Raw genomic sequence first — 25,568 nt, 5'->3', positions numbered from 1 at the left:
CTCTCTCTCTCTCTCTCTCTCTCTCTCTCTCTCTCTCTCTCTCTCTCTCTCTCTCTCTCTTTGTTCTGCTCTGCCTGAGACAGCTTTTCAGACTGCTATCTCTCTGTGTTCTGCTTGGGACAGACTTTTCTGGTTATTCTAAAAGCTCCATGGTTGAGACAGCCAGATTTCTGCTCCAGACAGCTCTCTGGTTGAAGCAGCTCTCTTTGCTAGTAAAAATCCTAAAAGCTCTCTGAATAGCTTATGGGTTTTCTGACCAAAGTCAGAAAAGCTGCTATAAAAAAAACAAAACAAAGCAAAAAAAAAAATTCTTGGATCTTCTGACCAAGTCGAAAATCCCATTATAAAAATTCTAAAAGTAATTCTTGGGTTTTTCAATCAAAATCAGAAAGTCAGAAAAAAAAAAAAAACCCTCTAAAAGCCCTGTGTTCACTCTTAAGATAGCCTTCTCTGGATAGCTGCTAGAAAACATTCTAAAAGAGCTGTGTCAGCTTTCTAAATAATTCTTGGGATTTGAGAAATCTTGTTAGAAAAAATTCTAAAAGAGCTGTGTTCACTGTCCATGGACTTTCTGACTAAATCAGAAATCCTGTTTTAAAAAATTTCTTGAAGATCTGTGTTCACTCTCTAGTGATCTCCAGACAGCTCAGCTCTCAACAGAAAAAAAAATTCTAAAGAGGAACTGCTATTGATTTCTGCCAGCTCATCTCAAGTAGGCCAAAAGCCCAATTTTTAATTTACATATCAATTTAGCTATTTATTCCAGGTTCCCTCTTGTCCATCCCATGAATCAGCATTCCAGGACTTTTAGCCCCTTGACTCTTAGGAAAAGACAGCAAACAAAAGCACAGACAATAAGACAGCTGGTTGGGACCCCACTCCGGAATTACCATTCTGACCACAACTGGACCTAAATTCACTCTGTCCCAGGCTATCCTAGAACTCAGGAACCTGCCTGCACTTGCATCTGCCTGTCTCTGTATCTTTCTGACAAGGCGGCTCATAGTGTAGCAGCCTCTGCTCCTTTACATCTGTGAGGCTCCTTATATAATTCACACTGCATCTTTATATTTTTGCATAGTTGAGAAATTATATATTTTCAAACACATGAACTTAGAGCTCTTTCCCATAGCCTTAAGGGCTGTCCTGAAGGTTCCAGCATTTATCCTTTTGCTGAGACATTAGCCACACCTTTGCCTCCTGGACTCATGCTGTCTCAGATTATCATGGAGTCATTAACGTTAACTGGAGCAACACGGAAATATGTACCCTATTATACAAACAAGCCTTATGCCCACAGCAGCCACAGACAATCGTGGAGGCCCATGCCCTGTTGGCCTTGTCCCAAAGGGCGAGAGCCATGTCATTCCATCCCACCAAGGCCATGCTGGACTCAGCAAAAACCAAAAGAAAAAAGATTGCATGCTTGAACATAAGTGCATCTGGCTGAAATGAGCCCCTGAATTTCGATGATAAAGTTTTGGCTATCTGGCAATCAAAGAGTAAACTGTAACTCAGTGGCTAAGCCTCAGCCAATCAGGCAGATGACCCCTTGGCCAATCCAAGGCTGTAGGCTGCCAGATTAAGTCCAAGTGAGGCCAATGCCCAGCTGCACCAACCACGTGCTCTATGTTTGCCTTTTCCTGTTTTCCAAGCTATAAAAATGGATGGCCACAGTTGTGAGGGGGATGGGTAAGTGGGGGAAGAGTACTGCCTAGTTCTAGGGCCCTTTTCTTGCCTATGTAAACTTTCTTATATTTGAATAAACTCAGGTTTTCTTTAACAGTCTAATTTCATTTGTAAGACTTGTCTAGATCTACCAAACTCACGTGAGTAGTCAGTAGGACAAGCTTGCCAGGAGTTAGTTGGCTTGTAGAGGAGATAGGAGGTATAGCTTGGTGGACATGGGGATTTCAACTTGAGTTCTGGAGGTGGAAAGTGTCCAGGGTCATATTGTAACATGAATGTAGTCAGTAAAACTGATGTTCACTTATAAATGGGTAAGATGGTAAACTGGATGCTATGTGTATTTTGGTACCAAAAAAAGGGAAGGAAGAAAGGAAAAAAGGAAGGAAGGAAGGAAGAAAAGGAAGGAGGGAGGGAGGGAGGGAGAAAACCTGATAAGCAACAGTGCTGTAACCCAGGTCTCAGTGAATACTTCTTTGTGTCTAGTGAAACTGAGATCAGGTGGCTATCCCTGCTGGTATGGAGAGGATGCTCTTGTTGCTAGAACTCACACTGCATCATGGGTACCATGTCTGTCAAGACATTAGAGGATAAAGAAACCTTGCAGTTCAGAGGCCAGCTCTCTAAGGCTGGCATCTGATGAGAAGGGGCCTGAAGAAATAGATATTCCTTGCAAGTTAACTGCAGTGGCTAAATAGTCTTCATTTAAAGTGAATGTTCTCCTGACTCCAGACATGCAAAACTCATCATGACAATTTAATCTCTGTAAGCCACCCCCCCCCGCCCTTATTTCAGATTCTGAAGGTAAACAGCATGTATTTTCTATCACAACTGGAAATTCTGTTATGTTCTAGGAGATGATCCTGTGTAAATATCCAGGTGTTGATACTGAGAACTCAGTATCCTGTGTAAATTCATTTGATCAAACCATCAATTGTAAGCTAGCAACTTGTTATGCCCGTTTTAAGTGCTGTCAGACTAAAAGTTCTGAGAAGCCTGTCCTGGAGGGAGAGCAGGAAAGATCTGTATTAAGGTGCTTGTGTATGTTATCTAGGCTCTCAGGAAAATAAAATAGAATTCGTACTGAATGTTTCTTCTACATTAGTGCTTTCTAGATAGTTGTTGTCACTAAAAAGCAACCAATGATAGAGCATTCCTTTAGAATAACAATAAACTAAAAACAAGAAAAGGAAAAAAAAATCCCCAAACACTATAAGCCCCATCACAAGTATAAACTCATCCATCTCATTCCATGACACCAAACACCGCCACCAGTCTGTGGACTCAACCCAGGCATGAAGGATTAGTAAGATTTCACTGTTAGTAATGCTACATAAAATCACTGCATAATGATTTAAAAATAGCAGGAGGATACCAACTCAAATACTTCTAAAAAGGAAGGGAACAATTAGTCTCTTTAAAGACATTTAAGTATTATTTTAAACAATGACGTCCTTCATTTAGAAAAAAAAAATCTGCTTCTATTTCTAGCCAGCAATCTATTTTCCTAGACTAGATCCTCAAGAAAAGTTTACTAACGTCCAAATACTTGAAAAAGAAGTCTCACTCCCCAACCCCCAACATCCACAGCCCAATGTAATAAAAAGCCACTGTAGTATTTTTAATGGATGGAAACTGAAGTAAATAGATGCGCTTACTACCACATGGCGGAGAAAATGGAAAGGCCATTCTTTTATTTAGAATTCATGTGATAGATGGAAAGTTTAATAAAAGGTCTAAGGGGGCTCATAGGAGAGCTTTTAAATCTGGAAAGGAAAGAATCCTACAGAAAGAGGCTGGCCAGGGGGAAAGACTGCTCACTGTGGGAGAAAGGGAAGATTGGCTTTTCTAAGGAAACTGTGATGGGGGTGGGGAAGGACATAAGAACAGTCAGAAATAGTTGGAGGACCTTAGATTGAATCTGTCCACTTTTATTCAAATAGTAAATCTGTAGAACAGAGGACAGGAAGTTAGAAATCTCAACCAGTTCTTTGTGTATACTGACGTTGCTGAGAAAGGCCTCTCTGCCGTCTATTGGGGTAATGCTGTAGCATCAGTTATCATGAAGCATTTGATTATGTTCTAAAACATGAGCCACGATATCATCCCAATACTTGGGAAGACAAGACTGTAGGTTTGGTGGAGGTTTGAGATCAGTCTGGGTTACACAAGTTCCAGGCTGTCTTTGCCCACAGAGTGAGAGACCCATCTCAAAAATCAAACAAAGAAAAGAACCTTCAAAAAGGAACATCCACTTTTCATGCTCAGTAAACAGCTTATGGTGATCGTGTGCTTAGTTTCCCATATTCATGCCTCCCTCCATCTTCTCTCTCCAACAACCTCAGTTTCCCCGTGACTTGGATGACTACATTTCAGACTCAGCATTGCAGAATCTCCATTTAAGCTAAAGACATTTATTAGTGTATTTTATCTCCCTGGCTCTGCCCAGTCTGAGCAGGGGGAACTCAAGTACTCAAGTTAGCTAAAAAGAAAGAAAGAAAGAAAGAAAGAAAGAAAGAAAGAAAGAAAGAAAGAAAGAAAGAAGGAAAGAAAAGCCACCTCCAGATTCTGTCAAGTTTTCCTCAAACTTTGTCCATCCCATCACTGGCAGCCACTCTGAAAGGCTTAGGAGACTGTGCTAAGCATAAGCATGGAGTCAAGCTGTAAGAAATAGAGTTCTGAAACAGAGAGGAAGACCGTGTAATAAGTCACACTTCAGCCCATGCTCAGGCCTCCTTTGAAGCCACATGCCCCTTTGAATTGTTTCAAATACGCATCACATTCTAGTCCAGTTCAGGACAGTTTATGATAAGGTGTCTATTACTTAGAGCATAGAAGTCCTGACCGTTATAAAATTACTCCTAAACTGGGAGGGGAAGAAAGGAAGAGACAGAAAAGAAGAGGGAGCAAGGAGGAGGAGGAGGTGATGGAGAAGTAGGGGTGGAGGAGGTGGAGATGGAGGGTGAAGCACAGGAGGAGGAGAAAGAGGAGGAGGAGGAGGAGGAGGAGGAGGAGGAGGAGGAGGAAAAACCATCATCTAGTCCCCACAGCAGTAAAGTTTTAGAAAATGTAGCTCAGAGAATGACTGAGTTGAAATTTGCTCATCCAGTACCTAAACAAACAAACAAACAAACAAAAATCAAAGAAAATTAAATTCGCTGGGAGGTGGTGGCGCACGTCTTTAATCCCAGCACTTGGGAGGCAGAGGCAGGTGGATTTCTGAGTTTGAGGCCAGCTTGGTCTACAGAGTGAGTTCCAGGACAGCGAGGGCTACACAGAGAAACCCTGTCTCGAAAAAAAAAAACAAAAAAAAAAGGGAATATAGCAAAATTCAACAAAATTGGATTAATTACCTTGACATATATGTAAACTACATGTGCATTCATCATGTAGCCTCTGAGAGCTAAGCCTGGAGCTGCTCCTCTATACGTCGTCACTCTTCATTTTTATTTTTTCACTTTGCCATGATATTACTAGTAAAGTGTGGGCATGTGCAGTCTCCTGCATGGGCTTGAGATCTCCCTCTCCATCCCTTTTTCTCTCTGCTAGGTTTGTTTGACTAGACTAACCGTCCAGCAAGCCCCAGGGATCCTCCTATCTCTGCCTCCCCAGGGCTGGGATTAAAAGATTCACAAGGATCAATTTAGGTTCACATACTGTAGGGAACTTGCTTTACAGACGGAGACATTTTTCTCTCCTTTTCTCTCCTCTCCTCTCCTCTCCTCTCCTCTTCTCTCCTCTCCTCTTCCCTCCTCTATCCTCCCCTCCCCTCCCCTCCCCTCCTTTCCTTTTCTTAGATTTATTTACTTATTTTATGTATGAGTACATTGTAGCTGTCTTCAGACACACCAGAAGAGGGCATCAGATCCCATTACAGATGTTTGTGAGCCACTCTGTGGTTGCTGGGAATGGAACTCAGGACTTCTGAAAGAGCAGCCAGTGAGTGCTCTTATCTGCTGAGCCATCTCTCCAGTCTTCCTTTAGTTCCTTAATGTACTGGATTTAAAGAAACCATTTTGAAGGGTAGGACACCAGTCAGCTGGACAAATGTTTGGCATTTCAAGTGTTTATTTTCTGCCACCAGACAGAGACCTGCTGAGCTATTGTGCTTATCAGAAAAGTCTCTGTTCAAACTCAGAGAGTATTCTAGGAATATTCTCAGGAGTACTCTAGGAATATTCTGTTATGGTCTATTGCTCATTTTTCATCAGTTTACCATTATGACTTATAATTGTATAAGATTATAGACTTACAACTTATCAGGTTCAGTTTCAGGGTGATAGTGTCTGAAGGCAAATATCTCAAGACACTCTTCTCCCCTTTGAAATGCATTTTCAAATTCAACTGAAACAGTGCTTTTCAGCCCGAAATACCTAATGTGTTTCTGGATAAAAAGTATTTGAAAAAGATGGTCATTAAAACCCAAACAAGCAAGACATTTAGAGTCTGTAATTCTGAACAAACTGAGTTTCCTAAGATTGGATGGTCATAAAAAAAAAAAAAGATTGGATGGTCATGTTTAATACTATGTTCATTTGAGCACAGTGACGATGAGAATGTGTATAACAGTATAGCATATACTTTAGGCACATGTATAAGCTTCAACATTTTTACTTTATACATTGCAAAACAGTTACTAGAAACACCAGCCTGTGTTTTTCTCTCCTTTATTCTAGGAAAGTCTTTGTGTTCATCTGCCTCAGGAGTGTTTATACACAATGGTTTAAACAGAAGTTTCTAGGAACATTGTTACCTTTTCCTTGCCTTTTCTTTTGCTTTCACTCCAGGCAAAAAGTTTGATGGACTTTGGGACAGGGAGCAAGGAGAGCACCTCCGAACTGGATGGAGGTGAAGGATGTCTACAGCCTTAAGACAGAGATGAGAGGTCTCTGCAAAGAATAACAGGTCTGTGGAGAAGTGAGGGTCCAGACAGAATTCCCAGCAAGGGGCAGCTTAGTGAGCAGTAACAAGCTCTCAGCAGAAGCAGCCGTGGAACTTCTCACAAGGAAGCCAAATCGTGCTCTTACGCACTCTAAGGCAAGGTCAGAGAAAACAGGCATGTCCTGCTATTGAGGGCCTGTGTTGCAAACCCCGGTCCCATCATCACTTGGAAGTTTTGGGCTGATCCCCAACATGGTATGTTCCAAACAGACTTTGTATTAGGCCCTGACCAGGAACCTGCACAGAGATCTTTAATCAGGAGCAGAGACCCATTATTTCTCATGCAGAGGGTTAAGGGCTCAGACTGAGAAATGCTTCAACTCTAAAACCAAACACCCCAGTGTGCAATTACTCACATTTGTGAGTCACACTAGAATAACACCCACACCTGCTATCCATGTTTAAATGTTTAAAAATGCAAGTTGCTGCTGCAGAATTATTGCTCACGCCTTGGGCTCTCGTCAAGCCATGCAGCTGTGGCAAATATTTGGATGAGGTGTGTAAGAGGAGGTTAGATACGTTCCCATCCCTTACCTCTGAGATGGATTCACTGGAGCTATGACAGAACTGAGGTGAGATGATGCAGATGCTCTTTAGAGGTGAGTTGGAACTGACCAACAACCTGCACTCTCCAGAGGTCCCCATTGAGCCCTCACTGAAGTACAAAAGATGCATGCACTACCATAGTCTCTCTAGCTTGTGCACTCAAGTGCTAGAACCATGACTCACTTGCCACATCTGCATAACACGTGGACTATGTTTACTAAATACTTCTCTAATTCAGACTTGGGTTTATTACTTAAATAAATTTATCCTCACCCTAAACGGCAATATCTATGAAATTACAAATGCGGTATGCTACACACCCCCATATACTTTTCAGTAGGCATGTAAAAATGCCAAATTACCAAAAGAAGTGTGCAACTAGGCACAGCCTAAGATTATGTCACATTCTCTACCGGCATGCCTGCTACAGCTCGAGATACCCAGCACTGCACAATGGTGGCACTACATGTTCTTCTGATTCTATCTATCTATCTTTCTTTCTCTCTCTCTCTCTCTCTCTCTCTCTCTTTCTTTCTCTCTTTTTTTCTTTCCCACTTCTCTTTAATTTATGCTAAATTAAATGAAAACTAGAAAAGAGTGCTGGAAAATGTTGGGTAGTACAGTGAGCCCTGTGGTTTTCTCCAGTAAGGGCTTCTCTCTCCACCCCTTTGTCTAGGAGGAGTGTATCAGCAAAGTCTTGCTTCATCAGACTCAGCCTTCTTGATCCTCCAGTGATTCCATTTTCTTATATTTTTGGTTGTGAGCCTAGCCTTTAACGGCTGAGCCATCTCTCCAGCCTGTGATTCCATTTTCTTTCTCATTTTCTCCTGGCTTCCAAAACTATGATTACTTACCAGTGACAATGGGTTTGAATATGAAACATTATTTAAAGTAACACCCCACAGAAAGAAGAGTGGAGAACATAAAGAAAAGGAAAAGATGCCCAGGCAAAATATCCAAACAGAAATGCTAATTGCGCACGTGTCTGAGCAATGTTAGTCACACCAGGAAATCTCCTTGTCGAAAGGATGTTACCTCAAGACCAGTGACATTACCTTCAACTATTACACAATGGTAGCACAGACCTGAAAATAGGAAGCATGGGCGGTTGGCTTCTCCAGGGTCCTTGTATCGCACTGATACTCAATTATGGCTTTTTGCCCCTATAGACATGCAGCCCTGGACAAGGGGGGGGGGACCCTTCTTCTCACGTGGGACCCTCCCTCTCCTTCCCTACTTACCCTCCTTATCATCTCAGGAAGAAATTCCTGCAAAGCTCTTCCTTTGGTCACTGATATCTCTGGGAACCAAACCCATTAAGATATTTTTGATCCTTACTCATGCTATTTTGAATGTCTGGGTCACAGGAAGGAACCGATAAAAATAGAATTACAATGCCCTTACCAGCGAAGCAGCAAAGGAACTGATTAGGATTGATGTCTGAATAAATATACAATAGCAGCTCCTGTACATGAGCAGCCTTCATTCAGTGGGACAAAAAGAAGTGTAGGTTTTAATGATCGTATATGCCTGCATTTGTTTTGCATGTCCTGTGTGCCTTTTTCTCTTTTGAGAAGACTCCCCTTTTAAAAAGGATTAAAAATATTGTAATGAGCTTGAGAGATGGTTCAGTGGTTAAGAGAACTTGTTCTTCCAAATGACTTAAGTTTAATTCCAAGCACCCATGTGGTGGGTCACACAATCATCTGTAATTCCAGTTCCAGGGGATCTGATGCCTTCTTCTGACCTCTGTGGGCACTAGGTCCACTCTGTAATGTACATGTACATGTGAGGAAACCACTCATACACATAAATTAGATATGTAAAAAATAGTATAAAGTGATGATAATGATATAAAACGATGATAAATATTCATTGAACACAGACTGACAAAGTAAGGAGCTTGAAGGTTTGTATGCACTAACTCATCCAGTGTCCAGAGACAACAATCTAATGGGAGATAAATGGATACTATCCTCCTTCTCCTTTTTTTTTTTTAAAATAAAGAAGCAAGTTAGAATCACAGATGTAACTGCCATACAATAGACAGATACTAGTTAATTCCACTTCTCCAAATAGGGTTAATATCATGAGGATTAATTAGTTTCTTTGACCTCAGTCTCTAACTGCAGTGGTAGAGGTGACTAAGAAGGGGTGGCTGCCAAGATGAAATAGAAAGGCAGGGTCCTTCCCAGGGCTTGGGCACTGTAAAGTGTTACCAGCACAGATTCCATTATCACCCAAATGGCTCCTCCTTCCACACTCTCCATTGATTGGTAGACCATCCCACTTTTCTCTCTGAACATATGAATCTGACAGTATTAAACAGAAAAATGTTTAAGAAAAGAGTACGGTCTAACCCCAGGATTTCCTTAAGTGTCTGGGAAGGTGCCCAGAGAAGCCTATGGACAATACTCTCAGCCTGCCTTGAACCACATCCATCAAGTAACACCAAATACATGGTTTGCAGCCACGTCAGCCCAGAGTCTTGCCTGCTCATGTGAGGATATCCTTGTGCTTTGCACCTGAATTCTTTTATCCATCTCTTGTCATCATTCCATCCACTTTTAGCTTGCATATTCTCTTATGCTTTTTAAATTACTGTTTCACACTTAAAAGTATGAAAGGATGGTCCCTTGTGACAGTGGACAGCCATGTAGACAGTTCATGATGAGCAAGAGGCCATGGAATGCTTTTCTCTTTGTCTTTGATTTTCCCTATTATTAATTTGCAGGGCTCTGGATCAAACCCTGGCCTTTTGTGCAAGTAAGCATTCCATCACCGTAACCATGAAAAACTTCTTCCTTCACATTATCTGAAAGCTACCGGTCCAGAATGGTCTTTTAAGCAAGCACACTCCTATAAAAAGCATCAAACACTATCTGGAAAGTAGACATTCAATGTCTTCCTGTCACCCCCAGACTTAACTCCCTGGTCCCTGTGCTCTTTGGAGCCATACCAACCACCTCCCTTTCCTCCCACCTGAGGGCCTAATGTCTTATTTATACTGCCAGGCTCCCTTTGCTCCTCATTAGCCATGTGCCCTGCTGCTTAGGGCAAAATCTGCCTCTCTCTGGCTTCTCCACCTCTTCTGCCTTCTCTTCTTTCATCGTACACATCTAGGTTTTCAATCTCTAAGATTCCCCGTAAGTCTCTAAGTTAATGGCAGAGAGGAACTTTAAGATGCGCTACCTATCTACAGAGGGTGTCCAGCTGCAGCCTGAGTAAATAAACATCTCTCACAACAGGTGTCTTTAGAAAACAATCACTGGTACATTATCAAGACGCAAGAATCATTTCATGCAAGTGAGCAGGACTGAAGTTCAAGTTCTCACCTGCTTTTAGCCCACAAGTCTTAAATCTCTCATTGTTAATGTCTCAGCGTATCTCAAGGAAAGTAAGAACCTTAGTCCTACTACTGTAGATAACTGCTGTCCTCCCACTTGCTATCCTGGCCTCCTTTCCTTCCTCGATACCTTCATGTCAGTATGCGCCTTCATGTTAGTGTGCACCGAACCCAGCATTCTTCCAAAAGGAAAACAAAACCAAGTTTCCCCAGAAGCATAGGATACAATCCAGACGTCACAAAGCACTCTGACCCTGACAGCCTGTTCTTAGCCCACCACACAATGAATTGCCTACTACTTCTAAACTCTTAGCTCCTCCTAGCACTATTCCTGTATATGGGTATACCTGAAATATCCTCTTCCAGGTTCTTGCCAGTCTCCCTGAAGCATCTCTGTCCCCACCCAAAGCAGACAAGCTGCTCACAGTGTCTGTCTCCAGAGCAAGCTTACAAAATAACTCGTTTGCTTCTCTCTCTCTCTCTCTCTCTCTCTCTCTCCCTCTCTCTCCCTCTCTCTCTTTACTAAGTGCCTTACAAGGTCCCCCAGGGTCTGTGACTTGCTTTGTTCATGCCCATGTCTCCAGCATATAGCGTCGTGTTTGACACTGCATGGAGCAGGCTCTCCATAGCTAACAGCTAAATCAGCCTCCAAATAAAACTGAAAACAGTGTAAGGATACATTTCTACCACCAAGGCAGCTTCAGAACGCTGTCTTTCGGCTGCGTCTTTTCTCACTGGCTCTCTTTTTCACCAGCCAAGGCTTTCCGAAGGACAACAAACCCATTTATAAGACCTAATCCAAATAATCTGTTTGAAGGTACATGCTACTAACAAGTTTTCTCTTTTTCTTTCAAGGTCCATAGGGCCACACAATATGAATCTCCTTAACCCTCCTTTCGAACTGCCTCCCTCCCAACCTCTTCCCTTCTGTTTTCCCCTCCTCTCTTCCTAATGGTACACCAAGACTCTATTCCTAGTATAAATTAAAACTAGACTAGCATTTTAGGAATTTTTTTGTTCTTTGTTTTGTTTTGCATGTTCTTGGATTTGATCTGTGGGTGTTTTATATAGTACCTTAGTGTTTGCTCATAGTGTAACACAGTTTCCTATAAGTTTTATTTTCTTTCTTAGATGGTATGTTGACTATAAAGTAAGATGGGAAGTGGTCTTTCTTCTAAATAGTTGATGAAATTCATCTCTAAAGATACTGTGACTTACATTTTCATAATAAAAGGTTTTGAAGTCAAATCAGTTTAATTAATATATTAAGACACTCAAATTTTACATTTTATTTTGTGCATGCCCTTTTCCCTTCTTAGTATTTTTAAAAGAAAGTTGTGCATTTAATGTAAGTTTCAAATTTTGTCAGCATAAAGTTGCTTATGAACCTCTCTCTTATCTTTTCAGAGTTTCAAAGCTTTGTAGTGAGAACTCCTTTTCATTCCTGACACTAGTGGCTTATATTCTTGATCACTAAGGGCTCATCAGTTTGACTAATTTTCTCAAATAACAAGTTTTAATTCTATTATATTCTGTTTCATTGACTTCTCTTAATTTTATTCATTTCAATTTCTTCCATGTCTTCATTCTGGATCTTGCTTGCTCTTTCTTTTGAGGGGGAGATCAACCTTAAGTCATTGGTTTTCGCCTGTGTTTTATACTACAGAGATTAAAACCTTCAATGTAGAGAAAAGGGAAAAGGGAACCCTTATAGATTGCTAGTAGAAGTGTAAACTACTCAAACCAGTTTTGAAATCAGGCTGGTGGTTGCTCAACAAATTAAAAGTAGCTTTTCTACATGACTGGATAATATAACTCCTAGGTATTTGGCTTAAGAATTCTTAGCCAATGTATCACAGACATAATTATACACCAATGCTTAGTGCAGTATTATTCATAACAGCTAATTTATGAAACCAACCTAGGTGCTCATCAACAGTGGAACATGAAAAATGTGGTTCTTATACATGATAAGATATAATTCAACCATTAAAAACAATAAAATTATGCTGTTTGAATGAAAAGTAGACATAAATGGAGATTATCATATTTAGTGAATTAAGCTGGGCTCAGAAAGATGAATATCACCTTTTCCTCTCATTTGTGGATCTTTGATTTTATATAGATACATAAAATCATATACAAAATCATGAACATAGAAGCAAGGGCTAGCAGGATGGCTTAGCAGGTAAAGGTCTTGTGTAAGCTTGGTGGCCTGAGTTTAATCTCTAGAACCTATGTAAAGCTGAAGGAGAGAACAGACTTCACAGAGTTTCTATGATCTCCACATACAGTCCACGGCACACTCACCCCCTACATACACTTTGCTCTTATGTACACACACACCAATATGAATAATTACAGTGATAACAAATTCAAATTTAAAGAGAAAGTAGAAACAAAACTACCCAGAGGAAGAAAGAGGACAAGTGAAAGGGGGAGGGGAAGAAGAAGAGAGACTGAGAGGTATATGAGGAAATAAACTTGTGGTGGTTTGAAGGAGAATGGGTTTCAAAGGCTCCTATGTTTGAATACTTAGCCCCCAGTTGGCAGAACTGTTTGGAAAGGATCAGGAGGTGTGGTCTTGTTGAAGGAGGTGTCACTGTGGGTGGGCTTTGAGGTTTCAAAAGCCTAAGCCACTCCCATTGTAATCTCTGCCTCTTGCTTATGGACTAAGGTGTGAGCTCTCAGCTGTTCCTGGTGCATGCCTTTGCTCTACCATCATAGACTCAAACCCACTGAAACTGTAAGCCCAATTAAATCCTTTCTTTTATAAGTTGCCTTGGTCATGGTTGTTAGCATTCTGTCTAAGCTCAACCCAACAGTTACCTGGCAACAACCAGGTATCCTCCTCCCTGCAGTTACCTGGCAATAGCCAGGTAGGCCTGACCCACTATAAAAGGGGCTGCTTGCCCCCTCCTCACTCTCTTGTTCTCTTGCTCTCTTGGGCTCTTCCCTTCGCCTCTCCCTTCCCTCTCTCTCCACATGCTCATGGCCATGGCCAGCCTCTACTTCTCTACTCTCTCTCCCTCTCTCTGTCTTTCTCTGCCTCTACTACCCTCTTCCCTTCCCTTCCCATGACCTGAATAAACTCTATTCTATACTGTACCATTGTGTGGCTGGTCCCTCAGGGGAAGAAAACACTCTCATAGAACATATCTCCTCTCTCTTTATCTTTTTATAAACACATCAATGGTGTTTTGTCATAGCAGTAGACAAGTAACTAAAATAGTGCTCCAAGTACATTATACACTTGTATGAAAAGCTCTTTAAACTTCAGTACTATATACAATTAGCACATGCCAATTTTTTAGAAACAGGGACATTAAGAAGTTTCCTTATGGGCTGGAGAGATGGCTCAGCAGTTAAGAGCACTGACTGCTCTTCCAGAGGTCCTGAGTTCAACTCCCAGAAACCACACGGTGGCTCACAACCATCTGTAATGGGATCGGGTGCCCTCTTCTGGGGTGTCTGAAGACAGCAACAGTGTAGCCATACATTAAATAAATAAATAAATAAATAAATATTTTTTTTTGAAAAAAGGAGCTTCCTTATGTCATGCTTTATTTGTATCCCAAAGATTGTAATGTGCAGCACTTTTGTATCATCCAATTTCAAAAAGGGTCTAAAGTTTTTTCTTTGACTCAACAGCATGCCATTTAATTTCCTAGCATTGTGGTTGGGTAGTAATTAGATCTTATTGCTATTGATTTCTAACTAACATTCACTATACCCAATGAAAGGTCTTGGCATGATTTCAATCTTAGGCTTACTGGGATTTATTTTATGGTCCAGTATGGTATAGACTGGGGAAAGTATCATATACATTTCAAAAGGATGTATATTCTGTAGTTTGTAAGTGTTCTCCAAGTACTGACTGATTTGAAGTAATTGGTCCTGTTGTTTAGAGGCTCTATCTGCCTATTTATTTATTTACTTATTTGGGGGGGATATGTCGACTTTTAAAATTAATTAAAGAAAGAAGAATGTTACAATCTCTTATTATGATTGTGAGACTATTTTTTTCTTTCAACACTGTAACTTTTTATTTTGAATATTTTTAAGGTCCAAGGTTAAGCACATATAGGCTTATGGTTATTGCGTCCTTCTGAGGAGCTGCCTCCTGTTCTTCCATTACGAATGCCCTTCTTTACCTTTGGTAACATTTTTAGTTCTTAATCTACTCTGCCCGATAGTAACAAAGCCACTCCAGCCTTCTTATGCTCACCACTTGTGTCCACCTGTAGAGTCCGACCATTAGCCTCTGCCCACTTGTGTATTCTATTTAGAGTACATCTTTATACTTGAAGTGTTTTTCTAAATGTGTGCTTTAGCTAACATTTGTTTTCTAATAATCTTAGATAATCAATTGTCTTTTTAATTATACCTCTTTGAATTACTTCTTTAGTGGTTGTTCTAAAGATCATATTTTACATCCTTAGCAGCATTTTATAACGTATTTAAAGCTAATCCATACCAATTCATGCAATACCTAAAACTCTTATTTAAAAGCGCTGCCCCTTTAATAATTTCTCCCATATGTAATTTGTTTTAATCTTACATATTTCACAAGTTCCTTTTTCTTAGATCCTACAGAATTCAACTATATTATGCCTAAACATAGTTTCTTCATAATTTTCAGGTTTGTAGTTAGCCGTACCTCTTTATATGTAAAGTGATGTGTTTCATAAAGTCAGGAGACTCAATGGAGCATTACTTTCCAAATTCTTTCTTTTACTATAGGCCTCAGATCACTCCAGTAGACTTCTGGTTATCATCCCATAGCTTTGAAGCTGGTAGTCATTTCAAGAACTCTCCTGTCAATAGTTCTGTTAACCTAGCTTAGGTTCACTTTGCCTTTTCTCTGTTAGCTGATAGGCTATTGATTCCATAGGTGAGTAATGTTTCAAATATTATATTTCTTACACTCCAAAGTTTCTGGTTGTTTTTTTTTATTTTCTATTTTACTTCTATCATTGCCAGATTTTATTCACTACAAACACATTTCCCCTGTTCTTACTTAGTATAGTTAGAATACATGCTTTAAAACATTGTCTGATAATCTCTTCCATCTTAAGATTGGCTTCTGTGGTTCCTTCCCTTCAAAGAGAGTCAAATTATCCTGACTCTTTATATGCCAAACACTAGTAGATGTTTTAAGTATCACCCGTGGAGTCAGGCTGATAATTTATTTTGGCAGGTAGTTAACTTGGTCAGAACCAAACTCCCAACTCTGCTACATCTGAGGTGGTATTAGCTCGTAATCTGCATTTGGACGCTGTCAGTCTGTCCATACATGTAGGTCCATAATCACCAATGTCACAGTTACTACTAGAATTGGCGATCCTCTTGTTTGTGTCTTCTTTTATCTTCTTCCCTCGGGGACCCTTCCTTACTTTCTGGTGGTTCTGGTTACTCTAAGCTCTTCCAAATAGCTCTTCTTACCAAACTGAATAAATTCTGTTGGAATTTTAGCCATACCACAACTGCAGTAACTGTGGCTACTGCCAGGGCCCAGACTACAGAAATGGAGCACTACATGGCAACAGCAGCTTCCTGTAAGGTCCACCCCATAACCACCACCCAATCTCACCAAAGGTCTGAGACAGTTATTTATTGTTAATATTATTGCACTGCTATGGATGAATCCAGGGCCTTGCACATGCTGGGCAAGTGTTCCACTACTGAATTAGAGTCATCGTCTCCCAAGTATTTAGTTTCTCTTTTCCCAGAATTTTCCATAGTTATTTGTGGAAGGTTCAATCTGTTACAAGCTTAGACTTCCGTAACTGAAAGAAACCACAACAATATTTTTGAAGATTTCGAAACCCGTAACTATCAATTGTTTAGACAGGCACACACACATGAACACACGTGTGCCTTCTTATACGAAACAGCTAAGGAAAAGACAGAAAGACAGATTCATGTACACTTGGGGGTCGAAGGCAAAGGGACAAGAGCATCTCCGGGAAAACGTCAATAAATAAAATTATTATGTCACTGTTCTAGCTCTTTGGCAGTGCATGGGTTAATGAATAGTCATAATATTTATCCATAAATGGACAAATATCATGGGGCTGATAATGGTTAGACTGAGTGAGACTAACCATGACAGTTTGTCTAACTAAGAACTTGGATGATTTTAATTGTATTTATCTAAAACCAAACACGGGCTCTAAGAAATGGCTAAGGATTTATGTAACCCATATACAAGGTGAAACTCACGCATCGGCATATATGCAGGTCTTAGACACATAGCTAATAATGAGGAAACCCTTCAACAGTGCTGTCCTTTTGAATGAGAAAAGAGATAAAACCATGTATGTGAGCATTGTGTCCTTTTTTTGTTCACAACAGGAACCAGCTGTTCAAAAAAAGGAAATGTCCCGGGAGATTTGAGAAGTAAGGAAGGGCAATAATAGTAGCACGTGCCTTTAATCCCAGCACTTGGTAGGCAGAGGCAGACAGATCTCTGAGTTTGAGGCCAACCTGTCTGCCACGATCAGGATGAGTGAATTCCAAGATAGCCAGGGCTAGAGAAACCCCACTTCTCAAACAAACAAACAAATAACAGTAACAGCAGAAAAGAAGGGCAAGAAAAGAGACTAAACCTAGGAATGCACAGGCTCTTGTAGAGCGGGAGAAATGGCTACCATGCCTGCTGGCATGCATGTCCATGTCAAGGACTGTGGAACCTGCTCCCTGAGGGGCCCTGACAAGTGTCCTCCTCAATCTTATTATCTCTCAGGAAGCTGCATGGAACACCGGGGACTATGCCAGACGGAGGGAGATGTACTGGCCAGGGGGCTGGAAAAAGTGAGGTCATCAGAGTTCTTTCCCATCCCTAATTTTATGACTCTCTCTAAAAAGGAAAGAGAATTTAAACCCCTTCAAATTAAGACCTGCCTCAGAAGACTGAGGCCCATGAGCAGAGAACTTACTGACACTTTTTTGTTTGTTTGTTTGTATTAATGATACAAAATGTCAAAGACCCCCTCCAAAAAACTGTGGGTAAAATTTTAAGCAAAAGCAATTTCTTGGAAATAGGAAACTATAAGGGAAGAATAGCAAAGAATATTACTTAAAAATACACAAGTGTGACGAGTCACGACCCTCATTTTATTTCTCAGGCTATTTATACAACAAAAACAAACACTGAGTTCTCTCCACCTGCAATCCACACCGCCCCACCCCCAGCTCTGATTCTGAGAATGATTTCCAGAAGACAAAACTCCAAAAAAAAAGATACAATTAGCCTTTCCTCTTAGTGTTCTTATCTATGTTAATAAATTTTTAGTCCAGGAAATAGGTGGACAATATAGTTGTTGCCTCCACAGAATCAGACATAAACATACATTTTGAAGGCTATGCTTTATAATAATGCATTTTTTTTTAAAAAAAAGAGGATTGAGAAATTTGTTAACTGCTCTGAAATTCAAATCTCCAAGCACCCGAACATCCCCATGGGCTTAAGTAAATAGGACCTCTCTGGGGGGAAGGTAATCCTAATTATGTGTCGTGCCACACAGCATCCAAGTTTATGTCACTAGCAGGTTCTGATAAGCACTGCATTGAAGGAGCTAGTCTGGGCTGTTTCAAGGGTGTGTGTGTTGGGGGGGGGGGTGCTAGTGCAATGTTGGTATTTAACTGAGATCCACAGGCCAGGAAAGGTCAGGCTGGACAAAGCAGTGCCTAATGAAGCTGCTAGTGTCTGGGGTGAAAGAGCCACAAAGCCTTTCAAATTAGCAGCTGAATCCTGACACTCATTAGCGATTATATATGCAAGGGTTGCATCTTAAGCCCCAGCCAATAAAACAGCCTAGACATTCTGCATACACACAAAGGAATACAGGATGTCCAAACATAAAGAAGTGGAATCTTTTCAATGCTCTCCCCGTCACATTTTGACATCTCTCTTCCCCATTTCTGTCTTTATTTTTAAAATGATGACAGGGCTGCAGTGTGCTTACCTTCCAATTTAGCCCTAAAATAATTACCGGCATGACAAAAATGAGACTTTCATTTTTAAATTTTAATCAAGGAAAGGTCTAGTCAGAAATTGCTTCTGCTAAAATTCTGCACAAGACATAATGTAGCATGTTAACTAACACAGCCAATAAATCACACTGAAGCACTTATTAAAGTATCTTACGGGACTAAATTTATCACTGATGACAAATTTAATTTGAGAATCAGAACCTGCTCCTTGCATACACTTGATGGGGGGGTGCAGTTATTTCCCAAGCAAAGAATGCTAAATATACTTGTGAATTTTTACTGGAAAAGTCTTTTTCCTAGAGCTTGGGACACTGGGAAAAGCTGCACATCAGAATTCTTTTGCAGTAGTGCCAGCCTCATCCACATTAGGAGAATTTCTACAAGGGGGCTAATGAGCATTTTACGAAGCAATTTATAACCATCACTCTGTTAACCCACCCGGTCTCCACAGGTAGGTCAGTCCTTGTCCCTTGATAATGAAGAAAATTGAGAGACAGAATTTCCCCTGTGTAACAGGTAAAATAATTTTAAGCCGTGGCAGCATCATTTGGCACAAGGGAAAGTGGACAGAGGAAAGTCAAAAAAAAAAAAAAGCTCACAAACATCGTTGAGTCTTCTTATAAATTACTTAACGCTGTGGCCAAAGGTCGGCATGTTTGGTTGAAGTATCAAATGAGAAGTACACTTCAAATACACGAAAAGCTTCATTAATAGGTAATTCCTGTTTGATGAAGTATTTCTGGGGATATAAGTACAATGTCTTATTCTCTGTTCTGGTCAACTCTACAATGCAGTTTTTACTGTGGATCAGAGTTAGGTCACATCAGTTGTATCTTCTACAAACATGCCTCCTTCCTAAAACGAACCCTGCAGCTCTACACTAGGATTTTTCTGTTGCCTTTTCAAACTGTTTTCTTCCTTAACAATGCAATCAACATACAAACCCCAAATCTCACTGCCCGGTTCTGTTTAAGGCAAAGCTTGCAGCCTGAACCACAGCTTGACAAGGAGAGCACATTAAGCTCTGAACAAAAGCATCGGAGTCTCCCAGTCGACCTGTTTTGCAGACTGATTAATAGAAACAAGCTCCAAGGACTAATCACAAGTTGAGCCCTGTTCCACAGATTAATAGAACAAAGACATACGAGAGGAGGGGACATTATGGCACCAGAATACAAATAAGGAAAGGTAGGCACACCAGGCTCTCCTCCACCGGAGTCACATCCTGTAAAGCCAGACCCAGGGTCCCCCTTCTCAGGGTATCACATTTAGGAATGAATTGAAAAGCAAGCCCCCAAAGACGTCTGGCTTTTATTAGCTTGCGGAGCACCTAGGTTCCGCCTCCCCGAGACTCTGATTTAAAAGGGAAACACAATTTTGCAGCAGAATGATGCATAGCTCATGCTTTAAGGGGAAGGCTTCCATTTCAGCAGGGCAAAGCCCAGCACTTGTTGATTAGCACAAACACTTCCAACTCCCCCCATCCTTTGTAACGAGCTGTCCCACAGGTGATTTGTGAAGTGTGTGCCTGAGCACAGGTCAGCAAATGCCTAGACTATATGAGCAAGTAGAGCAAAAGTCAGAATAACAGTTCATCTCCAAATTACCCAGCGACACACACTTTACAACCACAGAATATGGCCTCCCCGCCTCCACGCCCGACTCTGTAAGAACACACAGAATGTTGGGCAGAGTAGAGGAAAAAGGAAAGCCCTTCATGACAGACCCCTGCTCTCCTTGAAGGATGGTGCCTCCATGCTTTTGACTTCTCTGTTGATAGATGCCATTTTATATTGTTAGAATCCATCTGTACGTTTAAGTAGGCATGTGGCTTCAAAAATGCTCATTGCTAATTAAAAGAAGCCAGACTTAACTTGGTTCTCTAATAAATGATATCGGTTCCTTGATGTCCAACAGCATTCCTCATTTTTTTGTTTGTTTGTTTTTGCTTTTTTTCAAGACAGGGTTTCTCTGTATAGTCCAAGCTGCCCTGGAGTTCAGAAATCCACCTGCCTCTGCCTCCCAAGTGCTGGGATTAAAGGCATGCGCCACCACCGCCCATCACCGCCCACCACTGCCCACCAACAGTATTCAAAACAGCTCTGTGGTTTGTTTTACTGGAATTGTGAACAGCCACACTGTGAAAACAAAGTCATTGGGCACCGAGGTAACTATAGACTTCATGATTTCTATGCTCAATGACTTTCTAATTTTTCTTCATTAATCAGAAAATTTAAGTTTCTATAATCAAACTCTTGATAAGCCCTTACATGAATAACACAGGGCATTATCTCTGTAAAAATGCAAAAAAAAGAAAAAAAAGAAATGAGTGTAACATTTCTACACCAAATATGATAATTACTTTCTATAGAATGATGTTAACAGTGTAAACAGGGATATTTTCCAGCAAATCAAATTACATATGCATATATTTATATAAAGAAACCAATAACAGCATGAGTAACAGCAAATAACTTTCTCAGGTTCTACAATCATCTGAACACATTTGTACAGATACCTAGCACATTCCACTTAAAGAAAAAGCAAAGAGCAAAATCCCAGGAAACTGCCAAGTTTTGTTCCTATGGTGACACCTGGCACCATTTGCTATTTATTTATTTCTATCTTCCTCTTCTTCTTCTTCATCATGATCATCATCATGATCATCATCATCAGTAGTAGTAGTAGTAGTACTCATTCACCATCTGGAAAGATAACATTCTAGAGGAGCATCATTCAAAACAGTCCTGGAGCTGGTGAGATAGCTCAGCAGGTCCAGGGTTGAGGTCGTGAATTCCATCCTGAACTCACACTCTTTTTCCTGGTGGAAAAAGAGAATAGACTCCCACAAGCTCTCTGACCTTCACACGGGCCCTCCCCTACACACAGAATAACGGAACAAAGGAACATACAAGGCTTTGGAAACAGCTCAGCTGACGCGCAGTCACCACACAGCAGTCACCACACAGCAACCTAGTTTTTTTTTTCTCTACTTTTTTTTCACCCCACTATTTTTTTTTTATTATGTGCAAAACAAAGACTTTTTTTTTTCTGATGCTATCTTCAAGAGTATTTGGTGCAATGCTTTGAATGAGAAATGGGAAATGGAAATTCTCTAGTGATCTTTATTCTGCTTTATCAATAACTAAGTTATCCTGTTTACTGTGACAACAGGCAAAACCAATTCAAAGGGGAACTCTTATGTATCAAGTCCCAGGACTGCCTTTGGAAGTGCTAAATCTGTGAGGTTTATAAACTAGCCACACCTCTACACACACACATACACACACCCAAAGAGGCCACCTGTACCTCTCAGACTTTTCACAATAGGAGTCTAAATTGCAGAAGGCAATCCTAACAAGTAACCTTCAAAGCACTGACCATAAGGCATCAGATTTTCCCTTGAGTCATGGCGGCACAGGCAATGAGGCTGTGGGATGAACTAGTTACAGTAGATTGCCTCACCATTCTCAGGCCTCCTCGGAAGCACCCCACAAGCAGGCTGCCACCCAGAATTCACCTGTAGCAACTCTGTGTAAATGAGTAAAGGTCGGATTCGACATGAAACAAACACTCGTGGGCTTCCTCTTTTTATTTTCACTGTTGACCCAACAGTGAGTCTCTCTTCTTTCACCTCATTTTAGGAAAGGCTGCACTTGAGCAAGAAGAACACAGAGCTTGCAGTTCCAGCTTGAGAGAAGAAGTCAGCACAAGTTCGTTTCCTTACAGGCAGCACCTGCTGAGCCTGCCACCCTCTTTCTCCAAGGCTATCTATATACCAGCTGTTTAAAAGTTTTTTTTAAAAAAACTACAAATGTACTTAAGTATTGCAAAACAAATTTGTTTCTTCTTCAATTGTAACAAAAGAGAATTGTAACCAAAGAGAAAGAAAGAACAAGAGGCGACTTACAAACCTAAAGGCATAGGCGGAGATGGTTTTGCCACCAACACTTTCTGGTCAGGCTTTAGTTAAGTATCTATTCTTTTGTACCGAAAAGAGAAGCAAGAAGAGTTTTTCTACTGACTCCTGATTTATAATAAAAACAGGCCAGGGGCTGTCATGGGCTCATCATTTGATGTGCAAGCATGAAGACTTGTGAGTATTGGATCTCCAGAGCCCACATTAAAGCGAAGAAGTTTGGTGGCTTCTGTACTCTCAGGACCCAAGAAGCTGAGACTGGTGATTTAGTGAGCTCTAGGCTCAGCAATAGCTAGAGATCAAGGAAGATGCCCAATCTCTGCTGTAGGATCTATTTGCATGCTCACCAAGGAAGACCTGTGAACCCTTATACATGCAAAGCATGTACACACATGCACCAATACACATGCACACATATTTGCTCACGCACACACACACACATACACACAGCACACACATGTGCAAAAACTCAGAAGCCCTAACTATAGCTAATAAGTTAGGAGTAGAATTTTTAATTAAGAAAATAAAATCTCCCCCCCCCCCCGTTGGTCTGCAGCTATCCTCCTTCTAGAACTTTGGTGCCCCAGGCTACCTACCATCACCCCCCCAACCCCCAAGCATTGGGAGCCAGTGAGGGAAAATCAGAAAAGGTTACCTTTAAGATGGGTAGAGCCCAGAACTTAAATACAAACAATATTTCAAAGTCAGGGAAGACACCGTGGTTCGCAGTTCTTTAGCCAGGCAGCAGCTGGCTGTCTCAGTTTTATGTGCTCGCTTTGTGTGTAAAGGATCCAGGATATGGGTAATCAGAATTAGGAAGGCACAAAGAATCAGCGGGTGGATCTCTACCTGACTAGGCCCTTATAAGCTCACTAGTCTTGCTTGGTCTTCGATGTCGATGTACTGTGAATTCCTACGAAATGTTACTGAAATTCCTATGAAATGTTAGCTCTACCTTTCACAGCTGTAAACCCACCATGCCTACAGTACCTAAATTAACTAGTCCATATCACCCACTCCTCAGATACTGTCTCGGAATTTTGTCTACCTGGGGAGAATCTAACTTAGATCCTAACTTAGATTCATTTCCTGCAATTTGCTCTTATACATACCAGATGCTTCTCTTCTAATGGGCTGTCCCTCTTTTTTGATGCAGCTGGCATACACAGCTATTGTTAGTCACAGTAACTGTGTTTGTATTTGAACAGATAATCTTTCCTATCATTTGAGCAGTCTTCCATCCTGTCCCAAGTTAATGCAGGTTTTTTTTTTTTTTTTTTTTTGGCTCATCTCCCCTGATTCGTGCGGAATCCAGGCACATTCTCTGCTATCCCCGAGGCTTGCAAATTTGCCACTTGCCTTGAGCAGGAACAGCCCTCATGGAATGGTCAGAACTGAATTTACAGTCACTATCCAACATTACTTTTATCTTTCCTGGGTGAGGACACACTGCTAAGTGTTACTCATACATTGAAAATGATACTCCATTTCAGTGACCTTAAAACTGTCCTATTTGTCTTCATCTAACAGCCATCTAGTCACTCTTCCATGCTTTTCAACCAAATGCAGCCAATATACAGGGTTCCTTTCCTAAATGGCTTCCCCTTACCCAGATCATAAGCAACTTGTCATGCCAGAGGAAGTAGACAATATTTACTTCTTCTTAAAACTCTATTCCCCCCATGTGGCTCTGTCTGTCTATCTGTCTCTCACACACTTACACAGAGGTAAACATTTTATTGAATTAAATTTCCTACTTATCTCCTTTGACCATTAACAAACAAAAAATAACACCAGCCATCAGAGAGCTAAAAACTCTCAGTTCAGGAAAGAAACTTATACTTTACTTATCATTTAATGAGTACCAGGAGGTTGACAAACACAATCTCTTATCAATTCCCTGATGACTACAGGACTGGCAAAGAATAAAAAGCTATGGGACCACACAGGTTGGAGTCTGACTTTCAGGATTTCCTGTCCTTTGTGAAGTGAATCACTAGGCAAGTTATTTAATGTCTCTCATGCTCAGTCTTCTAGTTTTTCAAGGTGGAGTGGTAATGACACATCTATAGAGACAGGGCCAAGCTTAAACACATACTATACAAAGTACATTCATGTAGGTGATGCTCCATACCTGATAGTTATTGTTTGCATGCCAATTTGACAAATTCAGTTATGGCTCAGGGACTAGATGATGTTTATCAAGGTCTATGTGATAAAACCGACGGTCTCTTTTGAAAGCCAGAGCCTGCACATGTGTATAGAACTGCCTCCCTCCCTCATTTGGCAAGTAGATTGGGCATTATCTGCTTATGACTGACACAGGGAGCTAAGATTTCAGGGTATGGCGTCCTCCTGTTAAGTTCTTTCCAGAAGTGTTAGCCCAGGGAACAGATGGTTTAAGAGAAGAGAGAACCAACAAGTAGGGCTTAGCTCAGTTTTAACAAGGTCTTCAATGGCAGGGATATGTCCTTGAATATGACCCAGTTGAGCTGTGTTCTACCAAACTTCCCATGGGCTTACAAACAGACCCTTGAGATGATAAGTACCAGAGGAGGGGAAAGGGAGTCCTGTGGTGATGTTATACAGAGGCAGTGCAGTGGTGTGAGCTAACAGGGAGAAAAGGTGGCAGGGCAACCTCTGATAACTGGAAGGAGGCCCACCTCACCTTCATTGCAGACCATCGGAAGCGTTAAAGCAACCGGCACAGTTACCTGGTCTGATCTGTGAACACATTTGAGCTACAGGGGAGAGCATGGAGTGGTACGCAGGTTGGCGTGGACTGAGCTTGTCATGGGACCTGAATAGCTTACGAAGGGGTACAATCTGGAAAAAGCCACTTATATTTATAGTTCAGAGCACAGACTAAGGACTCTTCACCTATCAAATACCTCAAAAAAAAAAATGAATGGTAAAGATCTCCGTGCTCTACTATAAAGAATCCAGCCACCAGGCAGGCATCTGCGACTCCTTGGCAATGTCCAGAGGACGCTCTAAGTCTGCTTCTCTAGCTTCCCAATAAAATCAGCTTTGCACTGGCCTTGAATGAAGTCCTGAAGAAACATTCCCCAAGGGTACAACTAGCAAGTTCTCTCACTACTCACAGCGTGGAATGAGGCATCTGAGGCAAGG

General features: G+C 41.0%; 1 protein-coding gene, 1 long non-coding RNA gene and 1 other non-coding gene across 12 annotated transcripts in view; 1 reads left to right on the top strand and 2 right to left on the bottom strand.

The window, feature by feature from the left end:
- LOC116090611 overlaps positions 1–7,195 on the top strand; it is a 9,345-nt gene extending 2,150 nt beyond the window's left edge. Inside the window, exon 3 of the long non-coding RNA XR_004118746.1 lies at positions 6,474–7,195. This is a non-coding gene — a long non-coding RNA (uncharacterized LOC116090611). The remainder of the gene's footprint in view (positions 1–6,473) is intronic.
- The window catches only part of Mpped2 (metallophosphoesterase domain containing 2), a 183,474-nt gene that overhangs the window by 52,800 nt on the left and 105,106 nt on the right, over positions 1–25,568 (bottom strand). The gene's annotated exons all lie outside the window — the stretch shown is intronic.
- On the bottom strand, positions 7,779–7,906 carry LOC116092728. The gene has a single exon (XR_004119449.1).

The sequence above is a fragment of the Mastomys coucha genome, unplaced genomic scaffold, assembly GCF_008632895.1.
Source record: "Mastomys coucha isolate ucsf_1 unplaced genomic scaffold, UCSF_Mcou_1 pScaffold15, whole genome shotgun sequence".
NCBI lineage: Eukaryota > Metazoa > Chordata > Mammalia > Rodentia > Muridae > Mastomys > Mastomys coucha.
Note: the sequence above shows the minus strand (reverse complement) of the source record. Positions and strands in the feature narration are given on the sequence as shown.